Raw genomic sequence first — 16,528 nt, 5'->3', positions numbered from 1 at the left:
CAGAAGCTGGAAATCCAGAGCAACACACACACACAAAATGCTGGAGGAACTCAGCAGGCCACCTTGGGAAAAGGGTAAACTGTCGACGTTTTGGGCTGAGTCCCTTCATCAGGACTGGAAAGGAGGAGGAGAAGAAGTCAGAGTAAGAGGGTGGGCGGGGGGGGGAGTGGAGGAAGAAGTACAATTTGGTAGGTAAGAGAGGGAGATGGGTGAAGCAAAGAGCCAAGAAGTCAATTGGTGAAAAAGATAAAGAGTTGGAGAAGGGAGAATCTGATAGGAGGGGTTAGAAGACCATGGAAGGAAGGGAAGGAGGTGGAGTCCCAAAGGGGGCAGGTAATGAGATCGGGTTTTTAATAAATTGCCATTATTTTGAACACCAACTCTGCGTGATCTTTCAGTTTGTTCCCACAACATCGAATCTTTGTGTATGGCTTATAGTTGGACCTGAAATGATGGTCCTACTATGTTAACTCAAGGCAACATCTGTAACAAAGTTGAACTTTCTGTTTTACATTTTTTTGACAGAACTAGGAACAAGAGAAAAGATAAAATGAGAAATTCTGCAGGTGCTGGAAATCCAAAGCTTGGGAAATCAGCAGCTCAGGCAGCATCTGTGGAAATGAATAAACAGTCGGCGCTTTGGGACGAGATTCTTCTTTAAGACGAGAAAGGAAGGGGGAAGATGCCAGAATAAAAAACTGGGGAGAGGGGAATGAGGACTAGCTAGAAGGTGATAGGTGAAGCCAGGTGGGTGGGAAAGGTAAGAGGCTGAAGAGGAAGGAACCTGATAGGAAAGTGGACCATTTGACTTCCCAGCTTTTTATTTCAACCCTCCTCTTCTCCTGATTTCACCTATCACCTACCACCTTGTACTTCTTCCTTTCCTCTCCCCACCTTCTTACTCTGACTGCAAATCTCCTTTTTCCAGTTCTGATGAAGGGTCTCAGCTCGAAACTTTGACTGTTTAAATCTTTTCCATAGTTGCTGCCTGGCCTGCTCAGTTCCTCCAGCATGTTGTGTGTGTTGCCTTGATTTCCAGCGTCTGCAGATTCTCTCTTGTTCACAATTGTAGTATTCCCATTTATCATGAAAACTATTCATACTTCGAAATATTATATTTTGATCATTTTTTTGTGCGGGGAGGTGGGATTTGGGGCTTGATGTTTGTGCTTTCTTTTCTTTCTTGGTTTCATGGTTACCCGGAGAACTGAAGAACTTCAGAGTTGTACACTGTACTTTGACAGTGAGAACAGTAAATCTCTGAAACCTTTGAAAATCAGGTGAATTTGTCACCGTGTTGTTGCACCCTCCAGCCAGTGGTGGTGCTGTACGTCCTCCGGAGGACGACAGGGAGCAATTGCAGCTTAGCAAGTTTACATAAATAATTTTTCATCCTAACTTCCAACATTGAAATTTGTGATCGAGAGGGTGGCAGCGAGTGGGATTTTTTAAAAATAAGATTTCATAACTGAAAATATTAAGAATACTGGTCCACGTAGAAATTTTTTTAGAATGAAATGCACAATCGAAAACCCTGGAGAATGCGTACACATTGCAGTCGGCGTAAATACATTAACAGTTCGATTAATTTTAATCGACGACTGAGGCCTCGAAGCTGGGTGACAACAGACCGCCGGCGCCCGGGCTGTGAGGTACTTTAAAATGAAGGTGACATCAATGAGCGCGCGGCTGCGGGCCGGGCAGAGGCCGCCGGGCGCGCGACCGGGCCTCGCGAGGACGCGCGCGCGCGGGGGCGGCGGGGGGTGGGTGGGTGGGAGGAGGGGGAGGGAGGTGAGAGGTCAGAGGTGAGAGCTCCTCACGATCTGTCATGGCGAATGATGGAGCAGGCATTCTGGCTTTCGTGTGACTCGGAGCTCTGGCTGTAACGAGCGGATCGCCGGGCTCCAGGCGGCAGGACACCGGTGAGTCCCAACCCAAACTGCAGGATCCGGGCGGGGGAGGAGGAGGCTTCTTGACCGATAGCTCTTCCGATACGGGAGTTCTTTTTAATGACGGGAGCCACGTTATTTGCAGTGTTTTGGTCGCTAGTTTTCAGGATAACAATACTCTGTATTGAATCCAAAGGGATTCCCCTGCGCGGAGTTTACAAGCACTTTAAATGTAAGTAGATCTTTTGTGTAATGTTGGGATATTTTTCTGACTGTACACTATTGTGTACTGAACTGTAATAAAACAATCTTTCTACAGTAAGAACCTAGATCCTCTACTCGCTTGACGATTTATAGTGTGCCTGTCTTGTTTACAGTTCTTATCCTTTCAACATCTGCCTCTTTCAATTGTTTTTAAAAATTATTTTGCTTCACTGTTTTTATTCCTGAAATCGTGTTCGCCATCAACAAGATACAGGGCAGAATAAAAGTTAAATATCTCGATGTCTTGTGCGGAGTTGCGATTTTTCTGAATATTCCGCACAACGATGCTAAAGAATACCCGAAAGGTTACATGGTCTGTTGCATATTTTTAATTAACATTTGGCTCCGTTTCAAGAGATTACACGTTTAAAGCAAAATGGGTGATGGGACATGAAATGAATGAGGCTAGATTAAAATACGAAGTGTTGAAATCCATTGTGGTTGATGGAGTATCCTTCCCCCTTCCCTCATAAATGGAGAAAGCTGTAGCAGAGTTTCAGATCTTTGAGATACAATTCTTTAGATCTGCAGTGTGCAATATTTGAGTAGGTTGGTTCTACCACTCGTATAAAATCACTGTGTTGTTTCAGACCGTTTTAAAAGCAATCATGAATACTCATTAAAGTTAGCTCTTGAGTACACAAAAAGCATCTTTAATTTAAACACTTGGATTTCTTTCATATTACTTAAGTTTAATAACTGCTTTCACAATTATTTCTATGATGTTACTAATCCATTTAAAGCCAGTTGCCATCTCAATTACAATAATTAAGTAATTATACAAATTCTGATTTGGAGACTCATCTAAGGACTTCAGTTAACTTTATATTACATAAAATAAGTTGATTTTAGTTTTTCTCCTTGAGTTTTGTAAGAATGTTCAAACCCTTCATTCATAAGTAGGTTGAAATTGGGTCTTATTATCGTTTTGCAATAAAACAGTACATTGAATTGGACTAGATATTGACTAAATCTAATCTCTTTTATACTCAAAATGAAGTTAGAATATTTAAACAATAAAACACAAAAAAGTCTCCTCCTTCAGTATATTTGAAGGAAAATAAATATTTTAGTAGTTGTTCTCAAATAACTAGCGATGGGAGAGAATGATGGCTTTATTTTAAGTTAAATAATTACAGTATGGATTCTGGTTGGAAAGAGCAAAAGGGAAGTTAATATTAAGGTGTCAGAACTTTGTGTTTAATGTTGATAACCTACAGGAATGTGGAGAAAAGAGAACAAATGTGAGTGCTTTCATGGTCAGGCTACCAAATAATTAACTAATTTTAAAATGAATGGCTAATAACTCCTTTTTGCCTACTGCACTGGGTCATTTCCAAATGAGGATTGTTAGAAGATTGAAATCTTTCTCTATCTGCCTTGCAGCTTGACAAGTTAGGGAGGCACGTGGAGTGGTCTGGATCGGGTGACAGGGTTTGGATGTATTGCTCCGTGGAGTCACAGATGTCAAAAGCTAATGCATAAGAGTAAACATAAATTAGACACGAGATTCTGCAGATGCTGGAAATCCAGAGTGAGAAATGCAAAATGCTGGAGGAACTCAGCAGGGCAGACAGCATCTATGCAAAGATGACATTTTGGGCTGAGACACTTCATCAGGACTCATGAAAGGTCTCAAACATAATTTGGACAATCCTTAAATTATATTTGACCAATGTGAATCTTAACTTCTGATTTTCAATACACTTGCTGTAATTTAAAGCAGAATTCTGGACAAACAAATTGTGCTGGAGTTGGTTTCTAAGATGTTGTACCCTGTACACCTGAATAACACAGTTTAAAACACATGTGTAAGGGCATTGATTAATATTTTGTTGGAAGATAGTCAAAATTTAAAGTAAGTTTATTATCAGAGTACATATATGTCACTATATACAACCTTGAGATTCATTTTCATACTCAATAAATCCAATAACCATAAAAGAATCAATATTTCCATTTAATATCAGAGAATGTATACAATATACAACCTGAAATTCTTGTTCGGGCTTCCACAAAAACAGAAGAGTGCCCCAAAGAATGAGTGACAGTAAAAACGTTAAAGCCCAAAGCCCCCTACTCCCCCCCTCCCATGCACAAGCTGCAGCAAAGCATCAACCCTCCCTCCCTACTTATTTCAACTAAAAAATGAAAGCATCGGCACCCACCAATCAAGCAATAGCAAAGTCCTCAAGAAAGACCATGATCTGCAGTACAACACAAACTAGTCATTCACCCAACAATTCGACATACCACAGACTCTCCCTAATAAAGGGACAGAGAAGTGTCACACATTGAGAGGGAAAACCAACAAAACAAAAAAATAGTTATTGGATTTATTGCATATCCACAAGAAAATGAATTAGTCAAGTCTAATGAGTATGTGTATATATATTGTCAAATTGCTAACATTTAGCTCATAAGATTACTGAAAAAGTTCTGGAATTAATTTCTTAAATACCTCCTCTACAACTGTCTCCTCAAAATATTCCTCTTTCAGATGACTTTTGGTCATCTATCTTAGTATTTCTTTAAGCGTTAGGATTTTTGTTTGATTAGTATTACATAAATGTTAATGGGATGTTTTACTCTGTTAAAAGTGCAATCTAAATGCCATTATGTAGAAGTTGCTATGTTTTATCAGCAAAATATCAGGTGTTTTTGATGAGTCAGAGGCAAACGAAGAGGTAGTAGATTTGGGCTGGAGCTTTTGCACACAGGGAGTTCCTAGTTTGTTCCTTTCTGTCAGAAATAGCATTGAATAATGATATGGAAATTGCTTTAAATAGTTTTGCTGTGAAAATCAGAAAATATCTGTCAGTTGTTCTGTGCAGTTGCATGTAGTCAGTGAAATATATTTTCTGTTTAGATAGTGTTGTGTTAGAAAAGTTGGGTTCTATTCTTGGTAATAAGTTAGCATTTGGGGATATCAAAGTGGATTCTTCAGGACAAAAAATTGATTAAAAACCCTTTGGAAAGTTTTAGAGACAATTTAATTCATTAGTATCTTTCTCCTGATTAAAGTAATTCGCAAACAAATAATATTGTGGATTCTGGTTAATTGGGCTATCAGTTAATCGGGGCAGCTGCTTATTTGGGACAACTCTTAAAGATCAAAATCTAATTGAGAAAATAGCTGGAAATCCCTTTATTTATTTGGAACATTATGTGGCTTAATTGGGGCAGGAGACTGTTGTTGAACAGTTTTTAACTAGCATCAGTTGGGTGCACTTGTATGGTTGTTAAACATAATACTGTGCTTTGACCAAACAGTTTTAAAATAGCATCAGTTGCATATGTTTGTGTTCAAAAAGCAGCAAATGTTGTCACTGGTAATTGGCAAGAAATAAGCAGCAAGATAATTCAGAACTGTTTTACTCACTGTGGTTTCAAGAATTCAGGCTTGGAGATGGCAGAAATGGCTGGGAGTGAAAATGAGTAATTTTATTACTTCCTTACATATTAGAAACTATGAAGAATTTGAAGGTATTGATAGCTGTCTTGAATGAAAATGAAGATTTGAAGGATGTGGTTGTTGACAACATTGTATGAAGGCAGTCCATTAGCTTTAATAGGTGTCTATGCTGATTTTATTTATTTACAGTCAAAAGACAATGTGGATGAATTCCTCTGTCCATAAGTATTAGGAACTAATACAGTTTTATAGTACTGTAGTATTATCACTAGTGTTCTAGTTTGTTCTGTAATTTATTTAAATACACAATTTCTTACTCAGTTTGACTTTTTTTTCCCAATACCTTTTTAACTATTTTCCAGAAACTTCGGCTAATTGGGGCAGCTTCTTAATTGGGCCAAAATGTACTAGTCCTGAGGTGTCCCAATAAACTGGAATCCACTGTTCATGTAAAAGAATGTATGTATGGATGCACAGTACAGAATATACAGGTTAAGCATCAGAGCCACTTTATGAAGGAGAATCAAGAGTGGTGTGAATAAAGTAGTTACAAGGAAATTGGCCTATTTTTGTGTTCTAAGACACATCTTGTAGTTTTGCAGTGTGTTTAAGTTTGGAAAGTTGCAGACTGTGGTCTGACAGTGCCAGCCTTGTATCTGTTAGCATCACAATAATACAGTTTTGCTTGGGATTTGTTACTGATCTGGTCTATGCAAAGAAGTGCAGACCTCTGCTAATGTCATAACCACTGCAAGCATTGATTTTTCTGATTATTATTTCACTTTGTGTGTGAAAATTGCTGTCATTTTTTTTCTCCCCCATGTTACAGTCAAAGTAGTCACTATTGTCATTTATTTGTTGTGGGATACCTGTCTTGAAGTCTGGATAAAATATTTTTTTTTTACAATTTCTGCAGTCTACATTTTTTAATATAAGAAATAGGAGCATTGAGCCTTCTTTCTCTGGGAAAAAAATTTTCTGATGTAACTGGAGGCTGTGTTCCCTACCAGTGGAAACAACTTTCCTGCTTCTGTCTCATCTATTCCTTTCATAATTTTATGTCTTTCTGTAAGAAACCCATTCATTCTGAATTACAGTGAGTAAGGGCCCAGACAGCTCAATCTCTCCTCATAGGCTTTGCCCCCTCATCTGCAGAATCGACCTGCTGAATTTCTGCACTGCCCCTGAAGCTTCTGTCTTTTCTCAAGTAAGGAGACTGGAACTCATGCAGTACTCGAGGTGTGGTGTCACCCGTACATTGCACAGTTGCAGCATAACCTCCCTGCTCTTAAATTCAGTCCCTATGTATCATTGTGGGTTATAAATACAAATATGGGCAATCATGCTTTTTATGTTTTGAACCTCCCTAAAGTTTATCATACTGTAGCATCTCAGAAAGTGAAATGCTACAATTTTGATGCTTTGAATAATACCCAGATTTAACTCATTAAAATGTCACCTATTGCATTCATTAGATGGCCTGCTATCATATTGTTCCTTTGGATATTCCCTGCTGCCTGATAAATGGATGTAGTTCTGTGGTTAATTTTGGGTATCGGGATAATTCTGGGGTGAATGCTGAGCACTCACAATGAAGTTTGACCTACTTATCGTTTCTTTCCATTGGCTCTTCTCACTTTGCAAAATATAAATGATCATATACCGTTAGTGTTGCAGATGAAACCCACAGCAGTGCCACAACAATTACTGTAAAGACATTTGACCAAGTAAGTGGCAACTGATTTCTGAATGGATACTGCACCCATGAATACTAGCTTATTACTTTTTAAAATTATTATTTCTGCACTCCTTATTTAACTTAACTATTTAATATATATATTCTGTAATTCATGTTTCTTTTCTATTATGTATTGTACTGCTGCCACAAAGACCAACAAATTTCATGACATGCTACTGATATTAAGCCTTTTTCTGATTCTGTATAGCACCTACAAATGCAGTAGTAGCTTAAAATATTGGTACACTATTCCAGCTGGGCTTAAAATCTAGATTTGAACCTACAAAATTTCCAGCTGAACTATTAAGTAATTAATATGATGACTTTCGTATCATTGGATCAAAAGTACACCTAGTTCATATCTTGAAGTGTACGAAAATATACAAAAGGATCAAAAATGCAGCATGAGATATTACCTCTTCCTCTGGAAGTTACACCCAAATATTGATAACCAATTGACAAGCTTCTGGCTCGTATTGTTAAGTGACAATTAGATGCTTCCTAACTATTATTCTTAAAGACCATTTAGGTCAAGAACCTGGAAGGGAAGTATTGAACTTCCTGCTTGAGAATGCTAACGGTGATGGTGGTGTCTGATAAGAGGATGCTGTCCAAGTTGCATGCCATCTTGGACGATGTCTCCCATCCACTACATAATGTACTGGGTGGCGACAGGAGTACATTCAGCCAGAGACTCATTCCACCGAGATGCAACACTGAGCGTCATAGGAAGTCATTCCTGCCTGTGGCCATCAAACTTTACAACTCCTCCCTTGGAGGGTCAGACACCCTGAGCCAATAGGCTGGTCCTGGAATTATTTCCATCTGACATAATTTACATATTATTTAATTATTTATGGTTTTATATTGCTATATTTATACTCTATTCTTGACTGGTGCAACTGTAACAAAACCCAGTTTCCCTTGGGATCAATAAAGTATGTCTATCTATCTAACTCTTTTTTTAAAGTAATGATGTTTTTTTTAAACTCTTGAAAAATCTTAAAAGTTCCTTCCCCCATGCAGTTAATCTGATCACCATTCTAACATATTGGTCACTGTAAACACTTTAAAATACCTTCTATAATGCTGTTTATATTGTAAATGCATGTTGGTATTTATGCACATTTTATTCCATATCCATCTATAACCAAAACCTATATTTAAAAGAAAAATTCTTTCTAATTGTTGAATTTTTTTTGTTGCATGTTGTGCCAACACACCACAGTGAATTCCCAATATATGTAAATGTATACGGCAAATAAAATTGATCCTTGATCCCTGGAGTTGAAGCAGATTGAGTATATGCAGGTTATCCTGAATTGTGGAGATTCAACGTTTCAGATCTGTGTTTGGTAGAATGTGAGTGGGAGAGTGATGGAGGTTTGGAAAGCAGGTAGAAAGAAGAAAGCCTTTCTCTTTAGTCATGATACTCCAATTATTTTGAATATAGTGTGGACTTGATGGATCAGTTCTTGCTTTATTATCAGAGTATTGTGAGCAGTTTTGGGTCCCTTATCTTAGAAAGGATGTGCTGAAACTGGAGAGGGTTCAGAGAAGGTTCGTGAAAATGATTTGGAGATTGAAAGGCTTGTCATATGAGGTTCATTTGGCTCTGAGCCTCTACTTGCTGCAATTCAGAAGAATGTGGGGTGATGTCATTGAAACTGATGGAATGTTGAAAGGTTTCAGTGGAGGGGATGTGGACAGGATGTTTCCTGTGGTTGGGGAGACTAAGACCAGAGGACACAGCCTCAGAACAGAGATGAAGAGAAAGTTATTTAGCCAAAGAGTGGTGAATCTGTGGAATTCGTTGCCATAGGCAGCTGCGGGGTGCCAAGTCTTAAAGCAGAGGTTGATGGATTCTTGATTAGTTGGAGCATGAAAGGATATGGGGAGAAAGTAGGAGATTGGGACTGAGAAGAAAATGGATCAGCCATGATGAAATGGTGGAGCAGTTTTGATGGGCCAAGTGGCCGAATTCTGCTCCTATATCTTATGGTCTTTATTTAATAGACACATTCTTTGGACAGTAACTGGTTGCTATGGATAGTGAAAATCTGAAATAAAAACAGAAAATAATGGGAAAATACCAGAAAGTAAGGTGGGATCTGTGAAGACAGATAATGTTAACATTTCAAATCAATGGCTTTTCATCAGAAATGCTGCAAAATGTGCTTGCCTATCCTTTTAATCCATTAGAAAGCATGGAAAATAGAGGCAGGGGTAGAGCATTCATTATTTAATACAATTGTGGCTAATTCTCTATCTCAATACCACACTGCTCGCTTTCTAAACTCTTGCCTTTTGTATTTGAAAACGTATGTTAAATGTATTCAAGCAAATAATTTGTCAGGACTAACTGAAAGAAGAGATAGTAAGACTTCTTTCAGTTAGTCCTGATGAAGGGTCTCGGCCCAAAACGTCGACTGTACCTCTTCCTATAGATGCTGCCTGGCCTGCTGTGTTCACCAGCAATTTTTAATGTGTGTTGCTTGAAATTCTAGCATCTGCAGATTTCCTTGTGTTTGTGTTAAATGTATTCAGTGTCTAGGCTTCTGTGGCCCTATATGGTAGAAGATCTCTTCACCTCAGTACTCAATGACTTATCATTTTTCCTGTTCTGGACTCCTCTGTCAGGGAAAATCTCCTTCTGTATCCGTCCGGACAAGTCCTGTCAGAATTTTGTTATGTTTCACGTAATTAGTACAGCACAAAGGAGGCTATTTGGCCCTGCAGGAGCATGTACTTGTTCTCTATCTGCATTGTATTCTGTGATGCACGTTTATTGTGGTAACTAATCACATTAGTGGGGGTGTGGTTAAAGTAAAAGGAATAAATTACGTATTCTTGCTTATTTGTAGCTTGGGACTGGTGGAGCTCATATCTTTGCTGTCCACTTAATATCGCTGAATAATGTTGAGTTTACATTTAGATTTGCTTAACTTCATTGTTTTAAGATTGTATGTTTGTTAATTACTAATAAAGGATCAAAATTTTATTTGCACTGTTTGGGACAATCATTTCATTGGAGCTGAAAGTGCATAATGCAAGTTTAACAACCCTTTGGTGGTCGCAGGCTCGCAGCAATTGTTTTGTTTTCATTTTGGATTAGTTTTACCCCTACAGGCCCATTGTCTCCATACAGGTTCTCTACAGAGCAACTTAGTAGTTCCCAGCAACTCCATCTTAGCTCTGCACTTTATTCACTTCTCTTTTGAAATAATAGTCTGTCTTTGTGTTAGATCTGTAATCTCTTATATTTATTTATTTTCATCAGGGGTTTGCGACCTTTTTTATGCCATGGAGCCTTAGCATTAGCCAGTCTACATTATACTATTTACTGACCTACATGGGTCTTTACACCATGTATTGGTCCACTCACATAACTTTACTAAATTTCTTTGAAGTCTCTTTTATCCTCCTCACAATTTCCAATTCATTTAAGTTTTATGTCATTGTCTTAGAAAATGAAGTACTTGATTTCTTCGTCCAGATTATTGATATCTATTGTGATCAGCTGGGGCTCACCAAATTCTGATTACTTGTAGTACCCTCGAGTCACTGAGAAAGCCTCACTTATAACTTCTGTTTCCTGTCATTTATCCCTAGTTCCATGTGTTTTAAATTCTGCATGCTAATTTCTTGGGTGATATTTTATCAAAATCCCAATGCAAAATTGTGGGATTGAAAGGCTTGTCATGAGAGGAGCATTTGATGGTTCTGGGCTTTTGCTCACGAGAGTTCAGAAGAATGAGGGGTGATCTCATTGAAACCTATTGAATGTTGAAAGGCCTCGACAGAGTAGATGTGGAAAGGATGTTTCCTCTGATGGGGGAGTCTAAGACCAGAGGACACAGCCTCAGAATAGCGGGATGTCCTTTCAGAATGGAGATGAGGAGGAATTTCTTTAGCCAGACAGTGGTGAATCTGTGGAATTTGTTGCCACAGGCAGCTGTGGAGGCCAGGTCATTGGGTATATTTAAGGCAGAGGTTGATAGATTCTTGATTAGTCAGGGCATGAAGCGATACGAGGAGAAGGCAGGAGAATGAGGCTGAGTGGGAAAATGGATCAGCCATGATGAAATGGCGGAGCAGACACGAATCAGAATCAAAATCACATCATTTGTTAACTTAGTAGCAGCAGTTTAAAAAAAACTAATGAATAAACAAGTAAATCAATTGTGTACTGAATAGATTTTAAAAATGTGCAAAAACAAATACTGTATATTTTTTTTTAAAAAAATGAGGTAGTGTTCAAAGCTTCAATGTCTAATTTAGGAATCGGATGGCAGAGGGGAAGAAGCTGTTTCTGAATCGCTGAGTGTGTGCCTTCAGGCTTCTGTACCTCCTACCTGATGGTAACAGTGAGAAAAGGGCATGCCCTGGGTGCTGGAGGTCCTTAATAATGGATGCTGTCTTTCTGAGACACCGCTCCCTAAAGATGTCCTGGGTACTTTGTAGGCTAGTGCCCAAGATGGAGCTGACTAGATTTACAACCTTACGCAGCTTCTTTCGGTCCTGTGCAGTAGCCCCTCCATACCAGACAGTGATGCAGCGCGGCAGAATGCTCTCCACAGTACAACTATAGAAGTTTTTGAGTGTATTTGTTGACATGCCAAATCTCTTCGAACTCCTAATAAAGTATAGCCGCTGTCTTGCCGCCTTTATGACTACATCAATATGTTGGGACCAGGTTAGACTCAGAGATCTTGACACCCAGGAACTTGAAGCTGCTCAGTCTCTCCACTCCTGATCCCTCTATGAGGATTGGTATGTGTTCCTTCGTCTTACCCTTCCTGAAGTCCACAATCAGCTCTTTCATCTTACTGACCTAAGCCAATTGAGCCAAATGGCCTAATTCTGCTCCTATATCTTATGGTCTTACAATTTTCACTGGCTCTTCCTTATCCAGCCTATCAGTTATATTCTTGAACTACTGTATGTTTATCCCATATATTTTCCCTTTCCTGAATCTCATGTTGATTTAGTCTTCTCTTTTTCATTTGAAAAAGATGTCCTGCTATCACATCTTTATGCTCTATCCTAGTATTTTCCCTTCTACCAATGTGGGCTAACCAGTCTGTGTATTCCTGTTGTTTTTTCCCCTTTCTTTTTAAACAATGGAGTTACATTTGCCATTTCTAAACTTCAGGAACCATACCACAATTTAAAGAATTGTGGTTAAGCTAAATTGATCTAAGTTGAGCCAAAGATTTGCATCTTACACTGTCAATGTGTAATATATTTCCTTCTGCCCACACACCTAAATTTAATGGCTTGGTGTTTTATTTTGTGATGTGAAGAATCTGGAGATTGACTCTTGAGTGGTGGAAATGAGTCTCTACCAAAGGAGGTGTAAAGCACACATTCCCTGTGCTAACCTACAGGTCACCCTTGGGCAAGATGTTCCACCTGTTTAGCCCCTGATCAGGGTCACATGAAGCCATGGGAGCAGGTGGTGGATGGTCGTATGAGCAGTTGGTGCACATCACAAGTCCTGGTTAGGCAACCACTGATGCCAGGCAGACAATCTCTGAAAGAGTGTTGATAATGGCTGGGGCCACCCGTCTTGTGAAAGCACTGGCCAGAAGAAGACAATGGCAAGCCACTTCTGTAGGAAAAATTTGCCAAGAATAGTCATGGTCTTGGAAAGACAACAGTCACCCACATCATACGACATGGCACATAATGAGCGAATGTGGAATTGACTGAAATTAAGATAATGATAATGACAGCATCAGCAGTAAGGACAATGAGAGTTTGAGAGCAAGACCAGTTTATGCAAAAACAATGGATCATGTATTATAAAATTCATTTTTTATTAATTAACGCAAACATTTAAAATATAAGTATCAGCATAAAACAATACATTTCAAAGTGACAGTGTATTTATTGAGAGTATCCTTGGGACAAGAATCAATATACGGACAGTGCAGTGTAGGGAAGTGTATGGTCATGCACTGCTGTAGAAGGGATAAAGGTGTAGACTATTTTCTGAATGAGAGCAAATTCAGAAATCAGAGTTGCAAAGGCACTTGGGGGGGGGGGGGGATCTTATTGAAACCTAGAGTGAACATGAGAGGCTGTTTCCAATAGTGGGAGGGAGTAGGACCAGAGGGCACAATCTCACAATAGAAGAGTGTCCCTTGAGAACAGAAACGAGTAGGAGATTTTTTTCATCCAGAGGATGGTGAATCTGTGGAATTCCTTGGCACAGACGGCTGTGTTTGTTGGCCAAGTCATTGGGTATATTTAAAGAGGAGGTCAAATGTTACAGGCGGAAGGCAGGAGAATGGGGTTGTGAGGCCTTGATAAAATGGTGGAGCAAAATTGAAGGGCCAAATGGCTTCATTCAGCTCTTATATCTCATGGTCATAAGTTAGCCAAGGGTGCAGTTAAACATGTGAATAACAGCAATGTTTTGAATTAGCATTATGAGGTAGCACCTGACCACAAAGCCAAACTTGATCTTCTAATTTATAGTTCAAGCAATCATTGTGGATTTTATACAAGGAATCCTTGCTGTATAAACCACAAATTATTAAACACTAAACAAAGATGATCCATTCATTTTTAATATTATACCTGTTAGCTTTCAAATTTACATTAGATTGAAAATGGAGCCTTTAATTTCCTCGGTATGAGCATGGGTGAATTTTAAATTCCCATTGTAGAAAAGCAGGACAACAGATGCCTTTGAATCAATAAGATCAGCAGCTCACTAACATAAAGGTTTATTTTAACAATCAGAAGAACTAAGCCTTTTGATTACTATCATTGACTAAGTAACTTTCTATGGACTAGTGCAGTTATTTAGCTGGTGTGGACCAAAGGAATTAGTTCAGAGGCAGAAATGTTCCTACGTCAATGAAGCGGGAAGATCTAGGTTAATCCCACAATGTCCTGTGTGAAAATTTCATCAGAAGCAAAATGTTTCCCTACAGCATAGAAAAATAGTACATCTTTCCGAAAAGGAATTTGTTTGGTGATTGAGATGATGTTGAGGAGCAGTAGGAGCAGCTTTGCTCCAATGAAAGCGGTAAATAAAATCAGTACCTGCCACACCAAAAACGAAAGTTTGATTTGAGCTTGGATTTCTTTAATGTAGTAAAATGCCCAAAGGTGTATAGGAGGGATTTTAGCTTTTTTAAAAAAAAAGGAGTTAAAAGTTTAACTTGAATGTAAACTGACTAGTTCATCATACAGTGGCTATCCATACTGTTGAAAGAACAAGTTTGTGAACCCTTTGCAATTGCCTGGCTTTCTGCATTAATTACTCATAAAATGTGAACGCTGCCTGGCCTGCCGAGTTCCTCCAGCTCTTTGTGTTTATTACAAGTTAGAAACTATTCGGCAACAGTTTCCTGCCCCAATTAAGCAATATAGGATCCCAAGTAAACTAAGAGAATCCTGGCTATTTTATTTTTTCAGTTTTTGTTCTTTAAGAGTTGTCCCAAATGAGTGGGTACACCATTTAACTGATGGACCAAACTAACTGGAATCCACTGCATTATCATATAAAATTCAGTCCAAGCCCTACTTTGTATTGTTAACCTGGCAATAAATATCAGTGCTCCAGTATTTCATTGAATTTTTAAAAAAATGCATTTTTCTTACATGCGTTGGTACAACTGAATTTAAAACTAAAAACTGGTACTAAAGAAAAGGTACATATTGGTCATGTGATCTGGATACTGATGAAAGACTATTTCATTAAACTGAAAATGTGTGCAGTTGGTATCTTAATTTATTCCTCACAACTGCAATATTAGTTATATCAGATTAAAGGTAAAATATAAAAAGTATTCAGTGAATGTTTATATTTACATCAATGAGTTGTTTAGAGCACTAGTACCCCTGTAATATCACAAGAAAATAGGAAGAACACGAAAACTATCAGGTAGTTGGTATAGCATTTTACTGAATATATTTTTCTGCAGAATTTTAATTAAATAAATTCTGCATTGGGACACTATTAATAAGTTGTGCATATGTTACATATTTGGTAAACTACCAGGGATGTTCAAGTAAACACGAGGAATTCTGCAGATGCTGGAAATTCTAGCAACACACATCAAAGTTGCTGGTGAACGCAGCAGGCCAGGCAGCATCTCTAGGAAGAGGTACAGTTGACGTTTCAGGCCGAGACCCTTCGTCAGGACTAACTGAAGGAAGAGCTAGTAAGAGATTTGAAAGTGGGAGGGGAGGGGGGATCCAAAATGATAGGAGAAGACGGGAGGGGGAGGGTTGGAGCCAAGAGCTGGACAGTTGATTAGCAAGAGGGATATGAGAGGATCATGGGACAGGAGGCCCAGGGAGAAGGAAAAGGGGGAGGGGGGAAAACCCAGAGGATGGGCAAGGGGTATAGTCAGAGGGACAGAGGGAGAAAAAGGAGAGAGAGAGAGAGAGAAAGAATGTGTGTATATAAATAAATAACGGATGGGGTACGAGGGGGAGGTGGGGCATTAGCAGAAGTTAGAGAAGTCAATGTTCATGCCATCAGGTTGGAGGCTACCCAGACGGAATATAAGGTGTTGTTCCTCCATGTTCAAGGTTAATTTATTATCAAAGTACATATTACTTACCTACTGTCTGTCCCGCTGCTGGTGCTTAAGGCAGCAATGAAGGCCCTCCGTGTTCATTGCTGCTTCCGTAACAGTTTTCTTTTGACCAGTCAGGGTTGTGAGTCCTGAGCTGAACCCCCAAACCTGGAGGACAGGTAGACGCTCTCAGTCTGGCCTCTACCTTTTGATCTGCTTGGCATGGGTGACCCTACGAAGAATCAAAGCACAAGGCCCTGACTCTAGCCAGCATGGCTCTTCAGGTCTTTGAGGCACGCAAGCCTCCAAACCCTATGATGAGGTTAAGGTCCTCTTAGAGAAAAGTGCATATATGTCACCATATACATCCCTGAGATTTGTTTTCTTGCAGGCATACTCAGTAAATCCAAGAAACGTAATAGAATCGATGAAAGACTGCACCCAGCAAGATGGACAAACAACCAATGTACAAAAGACACCAAACTGTGCAAATAGAAAAGAAAAAAAAGAAATAATAATATAAATAAATAAATAAATAAATAAATAAGCAATAAAAATCAGGAACATGAGATGAGGAGTCCTTGAAAGTGAGTCCATAGGTTGTGGGAACAGTTCAGTGATGGAGCAAGTGAAGTTGAGTGAAATTATTTAAGTTCAAGTTTAATTGTCATTCAACCAT

At 39.0% G+C, this 16,528-nt stretch overlaps 1 protein-coding gene across 5 annotated transcripts in view; it reads left to right on the top strand.

The window, feature by feature from the left end:
• Positions 1-1,815: 1,815 nt before the first annotated feature.
• The window catches only part of LOC140190635 (homeobox-containing protein 1-like), a 68,321-nt gene continuing 53,608 nt past the window's right edge, over positions 1,816-16,528 (top strand). For all 5 annotated transcript variants that reach the window (XM_072247377.1, XM_072247378.1, XM_072247376.1 and 2 more), the window contains exon 1: positions 1,816-1,922. The gene's annotated coding sequence lies outside the window, so the exon portion shown is untranslated. The remainder of the gene's footprint in view (positions 1,923-16,528) is intronic.

This window comes from Mobula birostris, chromosome 30 (genome assembly GCF_030028105.1).
Source record: "Mobula birostris isolate sMobBir1 chromosome 30, sMobBir1.hap1, whole genome shotgun sequence".
Lineage (NCBI taxonomy): Eukaryota > Metazoa > Chordata > Chondrichthyes > Myliobatiformes > Myliobatidae > Mobula > Mobula birostris.
Note: the sequence above shows the minus strand (reverse complement) of the source record. Positions and strands in the feature narration are given on the sequence as shown.